The 19,782-nt window shown below is 40.7% G+C and overlaps 1 protein-coding gene across 2 annotated transcripts in view; it reads right to left on the bottom strand.

The window, feature by feature from the left end:
* The window catches only part of march8 (membrane-associated ring finger (C3HC4) 8), an 81,436-nt gene that overhangs the window by 57,469 nt on the left and 4,185 nt on the right, over positions 1 to 19,782 (bottom strand). The gene's annotated exons all lie outside the window — the stretch shown is intronic.

Here is a 19,782-nt window from a genome sequence, read left to right as displayed (position 1 = left end):
CACAGACTCTCTGGGCAATTGTTGTACCATGTGTACACAAGCTGAGAAAAACAAAGGAAAGTGCTGATTTGAGGCTTTTACTTGGTATATCATTTAAAACGATGAATCATTAATACTCGGAAAGATTCACAGTGAAATTGATGTAGCTGCCTGTGTCATTGTTTTTTGTAAATTGGGTTCCTGGGAGGCTTCATTTTTGGAAATGAACAAAGTGATTCAGTTTGTACTGAGAAAAAGGATACCATGCATTGTGGGTAAGGGCAGTGCAAAAGGTGCTAAATAAAAGACAACAATGGATGCAGGGAATGTCTGCAAACAAAAGAAGGGTATTTTAACTACATCAGGCCGATGAACTTTTACTTGTGCTGACCTGCAGTTCACTGTAAGAAACTTTGAGCTATTCTCAAACCACCAAAGGCACATTTGTCTCTTGTGACTTTCTACAGGAGAGCAGGAGTTTGTCTCAGAATAGCAGGAGTGTAATAAATCACCACGGAAGTGACTCTGTCTGAGCAGGAATTCACTTTTTCAACCAAAGACATGTAGGTTCAGGTCTAAGATTTCCACGAATGAGAGAGTGATTGGTTTGCTGTCGTTCTTGGATATATTTAGACAGATAGAGTCATTAAAGCAGTGGCAGTGTGGGGCTGGCCTTGGAAGTTACACAAGAGATTGTATATAAGGGTTGTTTTAACTTCAGTTAATGCAGCCATCTGTACTGCCACTGACAGCAATTAAGCTTCAGCTCCTTCGCACCAGTAGGCCGTGTGTGTGAGTGTGTGTGTGTGTGTGTGAGTGTGTGTGTGTCTCTGTGTGTGTGTGTGCTGTATGTGTGTCGGTTTGTATGCAGCCCCTTTGCCAGGCAAACCTAAGCTTCACAGTATGAAAATGACAGGATTAAGAAACCAAAAAGCAAGCAGACAGATGGGAGGTCAGTGAAATGGCAGTAATCGGTAACCAGTGTTAAAGGCGGGAGGGGGGGGAGGGGGGTTCGAAGGCTTTGGACTTAAATTGCCACACGGGTCGACTTAGAATCGCCAGCACAGCCAGAGCTGCCACTTCAGTTCATGGCTGCACTGTCTCTGACCATTATTAATTAATCAAGATGGAGAGGTGATTATGCTCATATGATCTCACAAACACACACAGCCGGTGGTCATGAGCTTCTTGTGCAACAGCTGCCAGTCCATGCTCAGTGCCAAAGAGGAGGGGGGGGCTCATGTTTTAATAAAGACCAACAAGAAAGCACCTCAGGTCTCATTAAATAGAATTCTCCATCAAACTGAATTGCAAGAAGGAAACTCATAGAGCGCAGACCTGAGCCAAGGCTGTTTCCATAAGAAAGAAATATTGCATATATACACCCTGTACTGAGGATTGGCTCTAAAACGTAGTGTGTTTTTCCTTAACTTATGCAACACCCTCCAAACAAGTTTCACGATCATTTTGCAAGACGTTTTACCATGATCCTGACATAACACAGCAAGCGTAACCTCCTTGGCGTAAGTAATAAAAAGTCCCTGACACAGGTGTAGTGATGGACTCAGACCTGAATTTCAACAGTCACATTACAACAGTTATTAAGTCTGCATACTATCACCTGAAGAACATATCTAGGATTAAAAAAGTTTTTAAATCACTAAATGGTTTAGGACCAAAGTATATCAACGATCTCCTGCATAATTATGAACCATCAAGGTGTCTCAGGTCTTCTGGGACGGGTCTGCTCTCGGTTCCGAGAGTAAGAACAAAACATGGAAAAGCAGTGTTTAGCTATTATGCGTAACAATTTCTGGAGGTTTGTGTTTGTCTTTTATTCGTAACACATCTCTACATCAACCTCGATGCTGTAGCTCATCTAATTGAGTTTATAAGGTAGGAAGGTTAACTCAATATCACAATGTGGTGGAAAAGAAATCATTCAAAATAGGAGACTTCACTCTAGACTGACATTTCTGTCTTAAAATGCTGATTTCCGTGCCAGTTAAAACTCACAGCATGGTTGTTTGTTGAGAAACACAATAGGCAAATCTCACAGATGAAATAAATAATATATATTTAACACTGCAGTGCACAATTTACCAAGCTAATGCAGGAGGCAAGGATGGTTGGCTACAGAGCTCTTAAGGCGCAGGTGAAAAGTTGACTTGTTTTATTAATCATGTTATGATGCTACTATGGCTGTAAGGATAAAAGGATAAAACCTTGGATAAACAGAGCCTTGTGTTTTTGCTTATCTTTGCATTGCTTGTTCTCTTGTATGGTTATTGGTGTGTAAGTTCTTTGAGATAATGAACAGGTCAAATCCTTGAATGTGTTCATTTGGTTTTCCAATCAATCACAGTAGACAATGCTTCAAATAAGGTAGTTGCTGCAAAGATGCTACATATTGAAAACATATCCACTTCACACAAATCTTCAACCCTACAGCGGGGGAGATCACTTCAATCAATAGTCTCCAGGTGGGAACACAAGGGCAGTGTCTCTAATTCAGTTTACAACCAAATGTGAAATATAGCCACAATCTCCCCTGCTCCTGAGTTATGGCGTTGAATAACGGCCAGAAAAGTGTTTTAGCAAACCATTATGATTTCACAGTGACCTTTTGGATTCAAAATATCATCCTTCAATCATTTCACCCTTTTATACATTTGTCAAACTTTTTCATACAGTAAGTAGTGAATATGATGAAAGCATTTTTGAACACAGGCTCAAAACTTGTTTAGAAAGTGACCTTGACCTTTGAACAAGGGGACGCTTATTTAAAATGTGAAGAAATGTCCTCAAGACCGACCGTGATACTGTGTTCCTAGGAGCTCAATGGACAGAAGGACAACCTGACAGCCTGTTTACTTCCAGTCTACACTCATTCAACTCTCTTTTGTCCGCACTCTTTGAATTCTCCCTCCTGACGCCATTGGTTTTGACTATAGACTATTGACTATGTAAAAAGGAAAGTGGATTTTGTGCCTTGAATGCAAAGCAAGTGTAGTCATTCTATCCTTTTGGTAATTCTATCCTCATCATCAGCCATTATGTGACCTCACTGGGACTTGGTGAGCTATGGCTGCAGAATAGTGGTCACTTTGATGGGCAGAGGGCACACAGAGTCACATTGTGTGTGAGTGTGTATGGGAGACTAATGAGTGACAGTAAAGGAGAGTTTAGAGGGACAGAGTTACCCTGCCTGAGGGCATCATCACATCATTACAGCTCCTGCTGGTTTTCACTCACCAATGTTTGCATTAAATCACAAAGTGGGCATTGTTGTGTCCTTTCCCGAGCTATGATGTGAAGTAAACAAGAGGAATAAACTAAATAAATCAGGCAGTATATTTTCAGTGCTGCAGCGCAAATGTTTTTTTGTCGATGAAACAATGAAACAACATCCATCACCGTGGCCACAACACAGACTGCGGCTGCACCACAGAGGTCATTAATGTACATCCGAAGAATAACAACTGCAGTAAAACCTCCTCTCCACTTTTAATTGGCATTGTGTTTCAAGCCTGAGGTCTTTGATGAACTGAGGGGATGCACTCATGGGGCGAGAGATGAGCTGGATAGACCATCAGGATTACACTTTCTCCATTCAGAGAAACCTCCAGTTCACTCTTCTGAAGGAGTGAATATTTTTAGGATTAAAAAAGCTAAACTAAATCTGTCGATGGCGCTCTCAGAAGGTCCCTTGGATGTGAGATCACTAGCGTGTGTGTGTGTGTGTGTGTGTCCTCCAGGCTTGCTGCCAGTCAAAGAGTTCACTACAGCAATATTAATAGCTACAAATCCAGCAGCACTACAACCAATCACAGACCTCCTGAGGCTCTAATTTGACACTGACCTGTTGCCATGGCAGCAGCTCCAGGGGTCAGTTAGAGCCGTTAGGGGCGCGACAGCTTTTGATAAACGGACGCACCTCTGACTGCATGGTTATAAGAAACTGTTAAACCAAGAGTGAGGGTGGTCTGAAGTGAGCTCTAGGGCTGGTTGTTACCTTTTATTGATATTGAATGCTGCTAGCTTAACACACCGGAGTTTGTCTGCGCTCAAGTTGCATCCTAGTAATGCAGAAATTATCTTTGGTATTATCATTTCTAACTGGCCCTCAGTGTTAACGTTTATCTTCACAATTTAAAATGTCAAAACAAAGTCAATTTAGGGAATTAAATGTCCACCCACTTGGGTTGAATAGTTGATACATGTGAATAAAGGGATATATTACATTTATTTGGCACACTTTCAAAATAACATAGGCCTACTATTTAACCTTAGGCTTTATGGGAAGGTATCAAATACTTTCAAGTTGAAAGGCTTAAGTCAAAGTCACTATTTATTTTTGTCAAAAGTCTTCAAATGTGTGACTCAAATCATGTGACTGGAATCCACTTTTCCACTTATATGAATATTGGTATACGATTGTCATTTTAAAGTCGAGGCTCATTTCAGTGCCATCATTAAGACGTTAACATCATTAACATTACATTACATTACATTACATGTTACTTGTTAGACGCTTTTATCCAAAGCGACTTACATACTCAATACTGTGGACAATCCCCACAGGAGCAATTTGGGGTGAAGTGTCTTGCCCAGGGACACAACGACATGCTGACTGCAGTGGGGTTTGAACCTGTGACCATCTGATCCCCATACCATGCCTCTATCCACTGCGCCACACGCCACAGGAGGTCCACAGAGAGGCAAACCAATCCAAATATAACTGCATCTCCTCTAAGGTCCATTTATTCTAAGGAAACACAGTTCAGCCCTCCATCTCCCCCTCTGCTCCTGCTCCAGGTAAATCAAAGTCCTGTCTCCTCCACGTTCTGCTCAGCTGGCTCTGCTGGTATTCAGCTCACCAAGAGACCCTTTGTGTCCCTGCTGTCAGATCAGACCTGAGGTATGGCATAGAGAGCCCATCCTCCACCTCTGATGTGCAACCAGGCAGAAAAACTTGGCTGTGTATCAATCAATCCTCACATTACTGTACTACAGCTACAGTCTATATCTAAAGGGGTGCCTTCCTCGAGGATTGGCTGTTTTGAAAGATATCTAAAGAACACATTCCAATGGATAACTATGTGGTTATCAAACTTGTTTTCAATAAAGTAACTCCTTTGAAATATGTATTTAGTTTGGCTTATAAGATTGCATTGGAAGTAGCAATATTGAACATAACATGTGGTATATCCAACTTACAAGCTGATTCTTGGACTGTTTATAGTAGCCTATGATTATTTTAGGTATTATGCTTGATTGACATTTAAAGGAGAGGTGTCATGCTTTTCCGGTTATTACCCGTCCCTTTGTGTGTTATGAAGGTTTTTATGCATGTAAACGGTGTGCAGAGTCAAAACCCTCAAAGTACACCCTGTAGCGAGTAAAACTCTAACACAGAAAATACCTCCCCAAAACGCCTTGTTGGAGATACGTCATTGTCCATTGTTTACTTCCTGGGTATCGCTACGTAGGGATACCCAGTAGCCACGCCCAGAGCTATGACGCGATACGGTCATGCGGTACCCGGAACCAAATGGACCAATCCGTGGAGCCGTTACGTCCGCGGAGCCGTTACGTTAAGCCCCCGCTGATTGGTCCAAATTGACCAATCCACGGACTTCCTCACACACAGGCAGCTCTGCTGATTTCACCTCCCTGGCTGCAGGCTGATAACAGACAGTTGGGATCGCGGCGAAATTCTCTCTGCAGACCCATTCTCACAGCGTTTATCAACCTTTTTCTTACTCAATATCAAGCCACACTTATTGTTTTTACTTCGGCTGTGAGTTTGTGTGTGCTCAGGATGAGTTTGGCTGTGTTTCGCTGTGTATCGCTAAACAAGGAAACAACACCTCCACGGAGCTCAGCGCGATTCACAACGTCCCAACCAATCAGAGGGTGGGGGCTGGAGCTATTGGAGCTACAACGAGCCGTTAAAGGCAGAGAGTGAAATTCAGTGAATACACGTAGTTTACAGAGATGCTGTATGAGAAACCAATATGAGTTTGGAAAATTGCACAATATTTTAGTATACCTCAACAATGGAATTATGATCAGTGGAAATGGCCATGACACCTCTCCTTTAAAACAAATCTCACCTACGCCCTGCAGTACCCAAAGGGGTTTCATCACCATGAGAAACACTGGATTAAGGGTCTTACAAATGTTGGTTAAAGAGATATTGCAATTATATTTCACATTTGGAGTGAGCCCCTTATTAAGACAATACTCATACATTTTACATCCACAGGCGGCGGGTGTTCAGCATTCATTTGGCAACGTACAGCAAAACGCTTACAAATTTAATTTCTTGTTTTGATTGCTGTTGCCTCAAGGGCCTCAAGTGTCAATTTTCACAGAATCCTTTTTTATGAGAAGTATGACCTCCTAAAACTAGAAAATGCCACAAATGTGCCAGTAAATTGGACGGATACCCCTGTTGAGAGGTAGGAGCCAGGGGAGAGAGAGGGGCATGCATTTCATCACGGCACAGATCTTATAGCTGTGTTGGCAGCAGTGATTGGACTTAATGCCCTGCCAGAATCTACACACACAGATTAACAGTCCTGATAGACTCCTCTGATAAAGCCTGCTGCCACACACACACACACACACACACACACACACACACACACACACACACACACACACACACACACACACACACACACACACACACACACACACACACACCACACACACACCCACACACACACACACACACACACACCACACACACACACACACCACACACACACACACACACACACACACACACACACACACACACACACACACACACACACACACACACACACACACACACACACACACACACACACACACACACACACACCACACACACACACACACACACACACACACACACACACACACACACACACACACACGTCACTGAGTTTGGATGAATTGTGAAACAAATTAACTGCCAAATGTAAACTAGTAGATCATTTTACCGTCATTGACATTGTATAATTTCATAAATAAGCGCTCACACACAAATACACAGGCTTGTGCTGCACTGAGCTTGAACATTGGTGATGATATTTAAAACATTTCTAATAACAAACAGGGAATAAATTACCATAATGTTGTTTTTCATTTGACATGTATGCATCATTTAGCAGCACCAGTGCGGTCTGAATATTACTGTTACTTCTTCTCTGCCTCCTTAATGCCTATTCACCCTATATCCAGCGTTAATCAAAAGCATCTAATATTTAAGTCCACTGCATTCATAATGCCTCCGTTAGCTGTTCAATTAGATATATGCTAATGAGGTCCAGTTAGCATGTGATTAATTGTGTGTTGGTGAGATGACCTCTGAACAGACATCTGGCATAAACAGACGTGTTGGACGGGGGAAAACGCAGAGCTGATGCTTTTTACACACACACCAACATCCCTTGGATTTTACCATCATTCAACAAAATGATCTTTTACTCTCTTTCTAAGCTGCCGAGGAGGTGTGAAGGACGCGTCAAGAGCAAAGAGTTGACACAGATGCACGTATACACACTTACACTTAACACGCGATAAAACTTCCTCTCCTGTAAATGAGGAATAAGGAAGGAGGACACGTTAGTTTACAGTAAACGCTTCATTTTCAGTACCGCTACCAGAATAGACACGGTGACTACGCCACGAATACACAGAAGTAGGCCATTCAAAGTTCAGTAAATGATTAATTTAGTCACAATTCTTTTAATGAATCCTCGGTCAATTCCCCAGATTCTAGTGACGGGAAGAGACTCTGATCACTGAATCACCAGAAGCATGAAGAAATGATTGAACTGCCTTCAACCCCTCACTCCCCATCGATTTCCCAACCAGCCCAGAGGAGAACGGTTTCAATCGGCAGGTTTCTGTTTCAGAATGACCACAAGATAAACCTGAATAGCATCATGAAGGTTTCTAACTCCATTCTTCCAACTTGAGCCACACAATAAGTTGATTAAAAGGGTTGTTTAAACTCTTAACTGTTTACTTACAAATACTTTGGTACCACTTTACAATAAGACTACCCTTTTAAAGGGTTTACGAATAGTTTGTAATTCATTTATTAATTAGGTTGTGAACACTTTATAAATCATTAACAAGCTTTTATAAGGCATGAGATAAACAGGGCAACTGTGACCGGTTGCTTGCCAAATATTGAGCCCACATTTATCTGTACTGCTCAGCCTTATTAGAAATGGTAGTAACTCATTAATAAATGGTGATTTGTTTCACACTTTACAATAAGGCTCCCTTTTGGCAGTTATAAATGTTAGTAACTCGTAAATAAATGGTCATAAGAGATGCCAAGAAACATCAAGATGGATGGGGGGGGGGAATCAACTCAGTGAACAACAGATACCAATGATGCTGGCTGATGAAGAAGATGAATTAAGCTAGGTAGCCAATATAAGACTTAGCAGTACAGATAAATGTGGGCTCACTATTTGGCAAGATGACTAAGCCTTATATTGGCTACCTAGCTTACTTCGTCTTCTTCATCAGCCAGCATCCTTGGTATCTGTTGTTCACTGAGTTGATTCTCGCTAAGTAGCCAATATAAGGCTTAGTCATCTTGCCAAATAGTGAGCCTGTGTTGACGTATGAAAACTATGTTAGAACTGGTTTATAAATGGTTCTTAATGATTAATAAAGTGTTTACAATCTCATTCATAACCTAATTATAAACCCTTTATTAATCCTTTATAAGGGTAGTCTTATTGTAAAGTGGTACCAATACTTTTTGTGGGTCCCACACACAAATAACGCTACAGTTAATTACTGACCTTACAGCTGAGACACCATGAAGACACTGGTTGCCATCACATTTCATGTGAATTCACATACAAAAACATGTTGTTTCTAGTACAGGGCCAGCATTGAGATAAAATGTGTGGATGCAGGTCATTTGATGTTGTTAAATGTGGATAGAGAAATGCCATTTCAAGTCTTTATGCTAAGCTAGGCTAAGCAGCACACCATCTTACTCTAGACTAGAGTAAAAGGCCAGTGTGTTTCACAAAATGTTGAAATGTTCCTTTAGAATAGCATAGTAAAATGTTGTTTACTTGGGACCTACATATTTGAGTAAATATATTGTGAAAGTCCATTACTGTAGCATGTTAAAGTCTATTTTAACTCTCCTCATTCTTTGTTTTAACAAATATAAAATGTACATCAGATAGGCCTTGCATTGAATCGCAATAGGCGCTTTCACACCAAGTACTTTGCCGTACTTAGTTCATCAGAACTTAGTTCATCAGAACTCTTTAGTTCTGATGAACTAAGGAGCAGATCGCGTTCACACGAGGGAGGATTAGGCAAATGAAGCCGCTGACGTCACTTCTTGTTCTTCTGCTTTGGGTTTACTGGCAGGCTGCAAACAACTTCCAGAAGTCCCCGGAGTTGGGGACTGGCTTCAGTAGAAGCTGCTGGGAAGCCTTCCGAGTAAATCGCCAGAAACGCCGACACCTCCTCATCTCCACCGCTCCCATGTTTTCTTTTGTGTTGCCATAAGTTAGTCTCTCTCTCTGGGCTAATGCTAATAATGCTAATGCGAGGAAAATAAAATGGCAGCTTCACAAAACCTTTTGGGAGTTTTACAGGGCGTGGTTTGCAATCCGCCCAGCCAATCAGAAATGGGAACCTTTTTCTCCCATGAAAGTACCTGCTCTCTAGCAGGGACTGAAAAAGGGGTGAAAAGGTTCTCATGAACTAAGTTCTAGTTCCGGATTTTTTTGGTGTGAACGCACATTTTCGGAACTATATCGGAACTATACTGGGAAAAGTACTCCGGTGTGAAAGCGCCTATTGACTGTTTCACCAGTTGAAATGAGAAACATGGCGAGCAGCAGATTGTAACAGCTGCAGCTTGTAGTTAATTAACCGTAAGTCCCTAAGTACCTTACCCAAAGGCCAAACTGAAACTATGGTTATTGTTTATTGTTGTAAACAAAAACTACAGTGATTATACCTTCTCATTCAGAGGGGAAGGTACCAGGTCTTTTGTTATAAATGTTGAAAGCTGAACCTAAAACGTTTGATACTTAATTCAGTTTTTAAATGTAGAGAACCCAATTCATAACTATTACAGATCAATTATAGCGGAGAGAAGATTGCAATGTAGTGTGTACACTATGGAATCCGACACGTTGTAAATCAAATGGGAAAAGTAATATATCATCTGTCTGCCATTTTTCTTGGAGAGAAAAGCGTCCTTCTCTGTCCCAAGGAAATGTATTCCTTCTCTGATAACCTCACAAGATGCCATGACAAAGCAAAAAATATCTAAATACGCCACATCAAGTGATGGCTTAAAGAGAAGTTGATAAGAGATTTGACAGGATGCCGTGTGTGTGATGGAAAGATACGAGAAAGAAAAGAGATAAACAGAGAATACATGAAGGATGAGTATTGATTTTGCTGGAGGAGCAGAATAAAATATCTGGGGAGATAAAGTGGGCGAGAAAAGTGCAAACACATCAAAAATACAGGAACTAAGATTGTTACATACTTACATTGTAGATATACTCTATAAAACACACACACACACAGCATATGCAGCTTTTGTAATCTTGCTGCTTCATGTGATACTGTGAAGGGGAAGTGGACTGCAGTAAAGAGGAAGCCTGAGATGTTATTTATGCAGTCACACTTTAATATTTTAACCTCATTTTTTAAAATATTTTAGCAGGCAAATACTAACAAGTACAGATGCTAAGTCGAACCCACTGGCACAGATTCAAATTTACATTCTGGGAATTTAGCCAAAGCTGATATCCAGATTGAGTAACGGTGAGTGAGCAGGTGCAAACTTTGGATGTCAATGAACACTGGCTGTTGGGAAAATCACATCTGCAGAAGCCCTGATAACAAGTCTCTGGCACAAGAAAATAAAGTGTAAGCACAGTAAATGCGAGTGGCTTACATTTCTGACACTTATTCATAGCATTGAGGTCTAGAGCCCTTTCTCTGTTGATTTGGCTGTTTGATTTGGGTCAAGTAGTGATGAATTTGAAGAGGAAAGTTGTGAGGAGGCCTGCTGGTAATGTTAATGACACACTGCTAAAACAGAGACTCAACAGCAGGTGAACTGTGACACTACTGGATTTCAGTTGTGGATTTCAGTGCATGAGAACGTCAACAGGGTGTTAGACATGTTGTCAGTTTAATGCTAATGCAACAGCAAAGGTAATTTATATTAGTACAGCACAGAAGCTATTATGCATTGGTCTTATGACTGATGAACAACAGTCCACCAGCCAGAACATCATGGTCTCTGGTTCATTCCCAAACAGTACACCCATGTCTTTTATTCAGTGTAATAGAGCAGCTTTTTGACAGCATTGCAGTCATTTCTTGAAGTAAATGTCATTAAACACCCAAGTCAGAGACAGTCCCCTGCTACAGCAACAACACGTATTCCACCTCTGCTGTGCCTGGGAATACAGCCAATTATTTGATAATTCAATAAATGTATTGTTGTTATTAATAGTAATTAAAATCATTAATTGATCTTGTTATTGCTTGTACAAATTGGTTTTGTAGACATTATGTAACGCAATAAGTTATGTTTGCAAGCACCAAATTAGTTTGCGTGGCAAATATTAATTCAGTTGGATGAGGCGAGTTGCTCTGTGTGTACAGCTGTGGTCTCGTTCAATTCACGCTTCCTAAATTGTAATTTTTTCTTGTGCAGTTGAATTTCTTCTTTCTAAATAACCAGGAAAACACTTTTACGGTATTTGAGTCCCCTATTGTTCTAAAATCGGCTATTCTGAAACCCAGAGAAAGTGAGGATTTAGAATTATTTATTCATGCTGTATATTTAATATTGCAATGGGGCCAAAGAAGCAATTTAAAGCTCCAAATATTTAAACATTTTCCAGACCAGTCACACTGCTTACCTCACAGCGACTGTATTGACAAAGGGTTTCATTCCCGATACCTGAGGTTACATGAGATGATTCATTCTTATCTATGACTCAAGGGAGGATTACACTTGAAAATGTCTTAGTTGAGGAGTAATGAGGAATTCACCCACACGTATTGACCAGTGGCGTCGCCTGGCCTGGGCATCCGGGGCTTTAGCCCCGAATGTTTTTTCTGTAGCCCCAGACAATTCTCCCTCAATAATATAATACATTAACCGTGCTTTACGTGAACCTCATCATGACACGAGAGGACGGCAGCACTGTAATTTCCCGTGTTCAGTGAATGCAACAGAGGCATGACACCAGACCAATCAGAGAGTTGCATGGAAATAAACCTGTGCTTGTGTCATTCAAGCTCGGCTCTGTGTGTGTGTGGCAATAGCGCATTTAGTGTGATAGAGAGAGAGAGAGAGGGAGAGAGGGAGAGAGGGGGAGGGAGGGAGGGAGGGAGGGACCGGTTGCGGTGCCAGCAGGGACCGTGTTGTTAGCATCTAGCTGCACTAACGGACATAAGGAGCTGTTTGTTCCACAACAAGCTGGAGGAGAGTCCTCTCCTCTCAGACTGAGAGACTCAGGTGAGCTAAAGGACTCTCTGAGTGTTTAGATACTTAACTTTAGTCTAAGTTATCTCAGTGGGTCTCAAACGGTTTGGTCACAAATTATTCAAAAGATTATTTCCGCGGCACACCTTCATATGATCATTATAGTTATAAAAAAAATAAGAGAATAAAGGAAAGACAGTTATGAAATACTATATGGCAGTAAAACAAGAATAGAGTTTACAAGGGGAGTGATTAGTAAAATATCCATAAAGAAAAAATCTGTTTACAGTTCTGCTTCATATGGGTGTTGAGAGAGGTATCCATAGATCTCTTCATTTTGCTCTCAAAGTGCACCAGATTGATGCATTTAACTTCAATATTTAAAAAAAAATCTTTTCCCTAGAGGAGGTGAGGTCCGCCCCCCACTCATAAAAAAATACCACTTTACCCCTGCCTATATGCCGTGAGCTGATTATCGAGCCTTCATTGTAACAGTCGCGGGTGTATTGTGTGTGTGCGTGTGGGGAGTGTTGCAGTAAAAAATGCCACTGTAGTGCCGCCGCCACTGTGGGCTAAGCCCCGAATGTTTTCAGGTCCAGGCGACGCCCCTGGTATTGACACTAAAATGTAATTTGAAAACTGCTGGAAGAGAATCCGTCTTAATCATGAAGGGTCAGACATATTGACTTTGATCTTCCATGTTTTATAAGGACTATTTATTCATTAAAAGCAGTTTCAGGAGGTCCTTATGGTTTACGTTTGTATTTTTTAAAGCCGAGTAATAGCAGGAACTGCTTCAAGCCCAGTTGAGGAAATTGTTTCATGTTATTCCCCCTTTCTCTCCCTTCATTTCCTGTCAACTCTTTGCTTTTCTATCTCATGAAATGAAAATATGCCCTTAAAGAAACACGGTCTGTGGATTATCATGAGTAAATGGGGAATTGTTACTACTTTTTAATTAATGTACCACACCAAACTACAAAAAGCGGTTCACTTTCATTTAGAGCTGCAACTAATCATTTATTTATCTGCTGATCTGCGCTTTTCCTGATGAAGGGATTAATCATTTGTCTATGGAGCGTCAATAGTTAAATGCTGGCTTAGAGGCAAGGCTTTACATTTGAGAAGCTGAACAGGAGAATGTTCTGCATGTATAATGGAAATGTGTCAAAAGATGAAATGATTACTAAACAAAAATTGCCCATTAATATTCTGTTGACCGCTCACTCCTTTAAATCTAATTGTTTTGGCTCGACTTCCATAACATCTTCAAACCTATGGGCTAGGTTGCATTTATTTATGGGTGCTGCAGGACATTTTTAGTGTCTCTTGAGATCACACATCGATATTTGAGGAGATGAGACATGGGTCCCATGTGAAGAGTGGGTTATCCCTCTCACAACCTCTGACACATCAGGACGCGTCTTGATTTAGACCCTCACCCTCACACTTCTCCACACAGCAGCCATATCCAAGGTAATGGAACAGATGAAGATGTCAGGGATGCTCTGATAAAGCACCCCTCGTCTTTGTAATGGGGATAATCAAAACCTACAGGGCTCCAAAATAACCTGCAGTGGATGCTGTAGCTCATACAAAACTAATCAATGTGGCACTGATAGGGCTGGGAGTTGTGGCCAAAATCTTCTAATATAAGTCCTTTCATATCTAGTTTTTCAATAAATAAAAAGTCAATATTGAACAAATTAAAGGTAGGGTAGGTAAGTTTGAGAAACCGGCTCGAGATCGCTAGAATTTGAAAATACACAACCGCAGAAAATCTGCCACTTCCTTATAGAGCCCCTCCTCCAACACACACGAACGCGCACATGACCAATGAGGGCACGAGATAAGTTTGTGCACAGATGGAAGGCTGACAGGCAGGTAGGCCATCCAGTTATTTTAGCCGGGCCGGCTAAAATGATTGGTCGTGCTTTTTACAGTATTACAGCTTCCACAGATGACATTTTTTTATGGATTTTTTGTCAAAGCACTTAAGATATTCATTGCTATCGGGATGTTAAGAGCATTCCATGGAATATAACAAAAAGTGTATCTCGAGCCGGTTTCTCAAACTTACCTACCCTACCTTTAAAGCCTGTTTTTGAAACGCCTTTGTATATTAATTATTGGCCAAATAAAATATACTGACTTGTGAGTGAGTTGAGAAAATTATATATATGGGAAATTAAAGAGAAAACATGTATAACTATAAACCAGGCCTATATCAGTTGTGATAGAAAATGGATATGATAAACATTGTACATCTTTTTGGGTATATATCATAATATTGCCAAGCCATGCACAGGTTACAAGTTGCTCATGCAAACAAAATGTGTTGGTGCCACTTTGGGTGGCTGTATGACACGTTCAGCGCAAACATCTTCAAGCAAAGAGGCTAGAAAAGGGTGGTGTTTTCACAGCCATAATCACACTCATTTGAACTTGTAAAAATGTCACATATATAGAGCATCAAAGTGGCATGACCGCCTCAGAACCTGAGACCTGACAGAGAAGCTAATCTCCCTCTGGACGGCACACATTATGCTCCAGGATGTAGACTAACCCGTCATTACAGCCGTTCACCTGAATGCTTTTTATCTTTCAACACCAATAGTCACACCAACTTCAACAGCCGTACACACAGAGCAACGCACCTTCATTCAACTGAATACATATTGGTCTCATTTGTTGCTTGGAAAACTAATTCAAACCAAATGCATCACATTGTTTGTAAACAACTAATTAGTACAAGCAATAACATAATTAAATAATGATTGAAATCACAAACAATAGGCTTACAAATGATTGAATAATGTGCTGTTTCGAAGAATTATGCAGTATTCTGAGGTACAGTATTTTGAACAGCTGTATCAGGTGACTGTCTCTGACTTTATGGTATTAGGTTAAAGTCGTAAATGCACCTAGATACAAATTCCAGGCAGCAAATGCAAACACCACCAGTAGAAGAATCAATAGGGAACAATAGAAGAGTCATTCAAAACTAATACCATATTTATTATGAAATGACAGCAGGGACTCAGCTTTTGGAACTTGTCGTTGGTTTGAAACCCACATCAAGAGAAGTTGATTATATCCATTCTGTTTACAAGCGATTTGGGGAAATTATATAAATGGTGAGTGGATAATGTTCCAAAGGAAAAACCCAGCAAATGTTCCAGAGCTTCCAAGGCACTTCCCAAAAATTGCATGACAATCGGTATTTAAAATAAAATGTCATGTAAACTACTTTAATTGTCTGGCCAGCCACAGTGGCTGCTCAGCCAATCACACAGCTTCTCCTCCAGTTCCAACAAACACTGCTGCCGATGCTGTGTGTTTAGAGGCCAATTTAAGCTTTCACCAGAAGCCTATAGGATGGGTCGTTGCAGCATAATATGAGCAGCACAGACAGTGGATACAAAAAGAAACCCATTTACAGGAAAAGGTCACAGATTGTCATTAAGCACATCATTATGCATGCAAAACTTTCTTTGCTCAAAAACAGCAATTAGTCTCTGAAACTCAGCGTGCACTGATAGAAACCTGCTTGATTGAGAAAAGAAATCCAACTGAACAAAAACTTCACTAAATCAGAGTATAATCTTTACTCGGGCCATTTGATGTTGAATTGTATTTGTTCAAATCAAGTTGTGATAGTTAATGTGTACATGGTATTTGTCGGGCTATCATTACCACATCTAGAAGAAATTAGCACTTTTAAAAACTGTGCGTGTATAAATTAAGTTGCTGCTTTGAAGAAAATTGATTTCTGGAGGCTTACTTTCAAAGATGGATTAGCCATCAAATCATTTCAGCGAGTACATTTTTTACTTAATTTATGAAAATGTATGGCTGACTGGCTTTCAGAAATCTAATCAAATATGATCTGATGTAGAGATATTGATAGACTTGGAAAGCAGCATTCAGTGCGGTATGTCAGTTTAAAAGACTACAAACTGGACTGGAGTTTGAATGAGCTTTGCTCTTATGAAAAACTGCAAGGTTCGGCATGGAATTATTGATGATTCCTCAACACAGCTTTCAAAACATGAAACATCGCTTGATTTCCTGCCATGCAAACAGTCTGAATAAATAAATGAGGCTTCAGCACATCCAAATATATTGTTTACATATTGCACTTTGAAAGACAAACTCTTACAATGCATCCATATAAATGAGAGCGCAGAGGCTCTTTTCTTCACACCTACTTCCACACTGTCGTATCACTCTGCTATCAGTCACTCCTGTTTAAGACTCCGCCGTCAACACTACTGATTAAGTAGTTAAGTGTCAAGCCTGCAGTCAGTCCTCCAACCAGGATCAGACAGGTGACAAATCAACAGAAATACTTGAAGAAACTCGAGGAGAAACATAATGAATGCAGTCTTCCGTACAAAGAGGTCAGGCCTTATGATGGTGAAAATTGGATGACCATTTTAGTTTTCATTTCATATAACACTGTGAATTGCATGAAATTATGAGCTGTTTTGTTTTAGTTTAGTTTTATATGTTGATGTATGTTTTGTGTGTATGAGGACCCCAGGAAGAATAGCCAATGCTCATGCTAGTGCTAATGGGGATCCAAAGAAAAAGACAAAGACAAATGTTTTAATGGGCAGGACAATTATAATTCTTAACTATATGCTATGCTCTTTACTGTCTATACTGTAGATATCAACCTACCAACCATTCCCTACACATTTTCATAACAAAACATATTCATTAAGCAATGCAACTTCCTTGCAAGTGTTTGGAAAGACCGTCACCAAAACATCAGATGACTGAATACTTTTTAGAAGATTTTACCGGAGGCTTGAAGAATTGAAGCCAAAATGCACTAAACCTGTTCATGAAACGTACGCCTGTACTACATTTGTTTTTCTGATATTGGTAATCCATCCTTAAAAAGAGAGACAATCCCAAATGCAGCTACAAGTTTAGCAGAGCAGCAGGTAACCAGGATCATTCTGAAGATTGTTGATACAAACACAAAACCAAAAACAGACTCCAATCTCCAGATTAAGTCATTGTCATTGCATCAGCCTATGTTGTGTCTGGCTACACACACTGAACAGTACTATTGTGTCTCCTTCCACAAACACTCATCTTGATCCGTGGCTACGAGCAGACAGAGACCTTGGAGACGCTGTAAACCCTAATGACATCATCAACCATAACCCACTACCTGCAGCAGTGCCATCCGAGGGTCCATTCAGCTGAGCCAGCATTTATGCTCTGCTGATGTATTGCCCCTGTCGAGCCACACCTCCCCCTCTTCATCCCACACATCATCATTTCATTGCACTCGCCCAACACACATAAGTCTGAGGGAGGGAGGCTACTTAAGATGTGCAAGACATTTCAATATAAACACTGCTCTGTTGTCCAATAAGCACGGTTTCTAACTAGAGATGTCCCGATCCGATCACGTGATCGGGGATTGGAGCCGATCACGTGATTTTCAAAAGATCGGAATCGGGAGAAAAAAAATCGGGGATTGGGAAAAATATTTTTATTATTTTATTTAATGTTACAAAACAAAAATGACCATGTTCACGTCTTAAAGTCATCCTGAGGCCTTAGTTTTTGTTTAAAATTACACAACATCATGTATGTGTTGCTTCTTTTGGGCTTGTTTTCATAGACCTGGTTGCTTATTTCTCTCAAATCTGGCAACAGAGTGGGCAGGGCGCAGTGTCTAATAGTAGCAGTAAGCTAACAAGAGGCTACGTTCAGCTGGTGCCTCGGGAGTCGGGACAGAGAAAATGTCAGGAGTTTGGAAGCATTATAAAATTGAAAGCGAAGGCAGTGTAACAGCCAGATGCAATGTTTGCAAGGCGGAGGTTCCGCGTGGTGGAAAGAACAGAGCTACGTTCAACACGACCAATCTAATACGCCACCTGAGAAACAAACACCAACAACAACACGACGAGTACACAGCGGCCACTCGGGTAACGGCACTGAAACAACCAACACTTTCAGAGACTTTTAAAAGGAAAGAGAAACTGCCCCAGAACAGTGAAAAGGCCAAAAAAAATAACAGCCAAGATAGCTGAATTCATCGCGTTGGATGACCAGCCGTTATCTGTTACCTTTTTTTTCTCTTAATGCATTGCATAAAGATCGGATCGGGAAAAATCGGTATCGGGAGATTGTCAAAATCAAATGATCGGAATCGGATCGGGAGCAAAAAAAGCTGATCGGGACATCCCTATTTCTAACTCCTGCCATTAGCATTACTCCAGTGAGGTTTGAGTCATGGGGGGTGCATGAAATCACCCATAGGAGGAAGCCATTAGATTGGATCAATACTCTATTCCCTAAAGACAAAGAGCAGCCACAGTGGGGCACAGCAGCAGGGCAGGAGAGGATTGAGTTAGCGCACAGGAGGCAAAGAGGAATGACACAGTATCATACCTTTATTATGCTATTATATTACAGCCCAGCCAGACGCTGATACAACACGACTAGCAGGGGACGTGTTCATATGATTATACCGGAGAAGGATCAGATAACAGAAGCAGTATGGGACAGCAGCACAGAGTCTACGAGGCAATGGAAACCTTGGTACCATACTGTGGAACAATGGCAACTGCCATATGGTGATTTTGTTAACATACTTTTATTATTTTTATTCAAAAAGTAAAGCTTGCTAAACTGGAGGTAATAAATGACAATATCACAACTTCCTTAAAGTCACTAGAGTCCATGAAAACCCACATCCTGGATCATTTACACAGTAAAAGGGAACAGGATATGTATGAAGACTGTTTTTTTTTTTGTTGGCTGGATCCATCTCCTGTCTCTTTGCAGAATGTAAATCAATATTATGTTACAGATTAAGCCCCACAGCGGGGGGACGGGGGTAAGTAGGTGACGTAGAGAATCAGTGTGACTCACAGAACGTCCTCTGCAGGTGCCATTTTAAAAACAGTATTAAATACAATATTAAGAGTAAAGAAGATTGCTGTTGGATGGGTAGAGCGCAAATTAAAAGTGGTGTGGTTAACGATACTTGCACAGGAAAGATGATAAAGGAAGTGGTTGGTGAGTGTGTGTTTTGTTGTTGATAAGATGTATGTTTTAGATTAAAAAGGTAGAGCTGAAACAATGACATGAAATCAATCGGTTCTCCACCTTTTTGTACACTTAAAAGGGCCCATGTCATGCTTTTCCGGTTATTACCCGTCCCCTTGTGTGTTACGAAGGTTTTTCTGCATGTAAACGGTCTGCAGAGTCAAAAACCCTCAAAGTACACCCTGTAGCGAGTAAAACTCTAACACAGA

This window comes from Trematomus bernacchii, unplaced genomic scaffold (genome assembly GCF_902827165.1).
Source record: "Trematomus bernacchii unplaced genomic scaffold, fTreBer1.1, whole genome shotgun sequence".
Classification (NCBI taxonomy): domain Eukaryota; kingdom Metazoa; phylum Chordata; class Actinopteri; order Perciformes; family Nototheniidae; genus Trematomus; species Trematomus bernacchii.
Note: the sequence above shows the minus strand (reverse complement) of the source record. Positions and strands in the feature narration are given on the sequence as shown.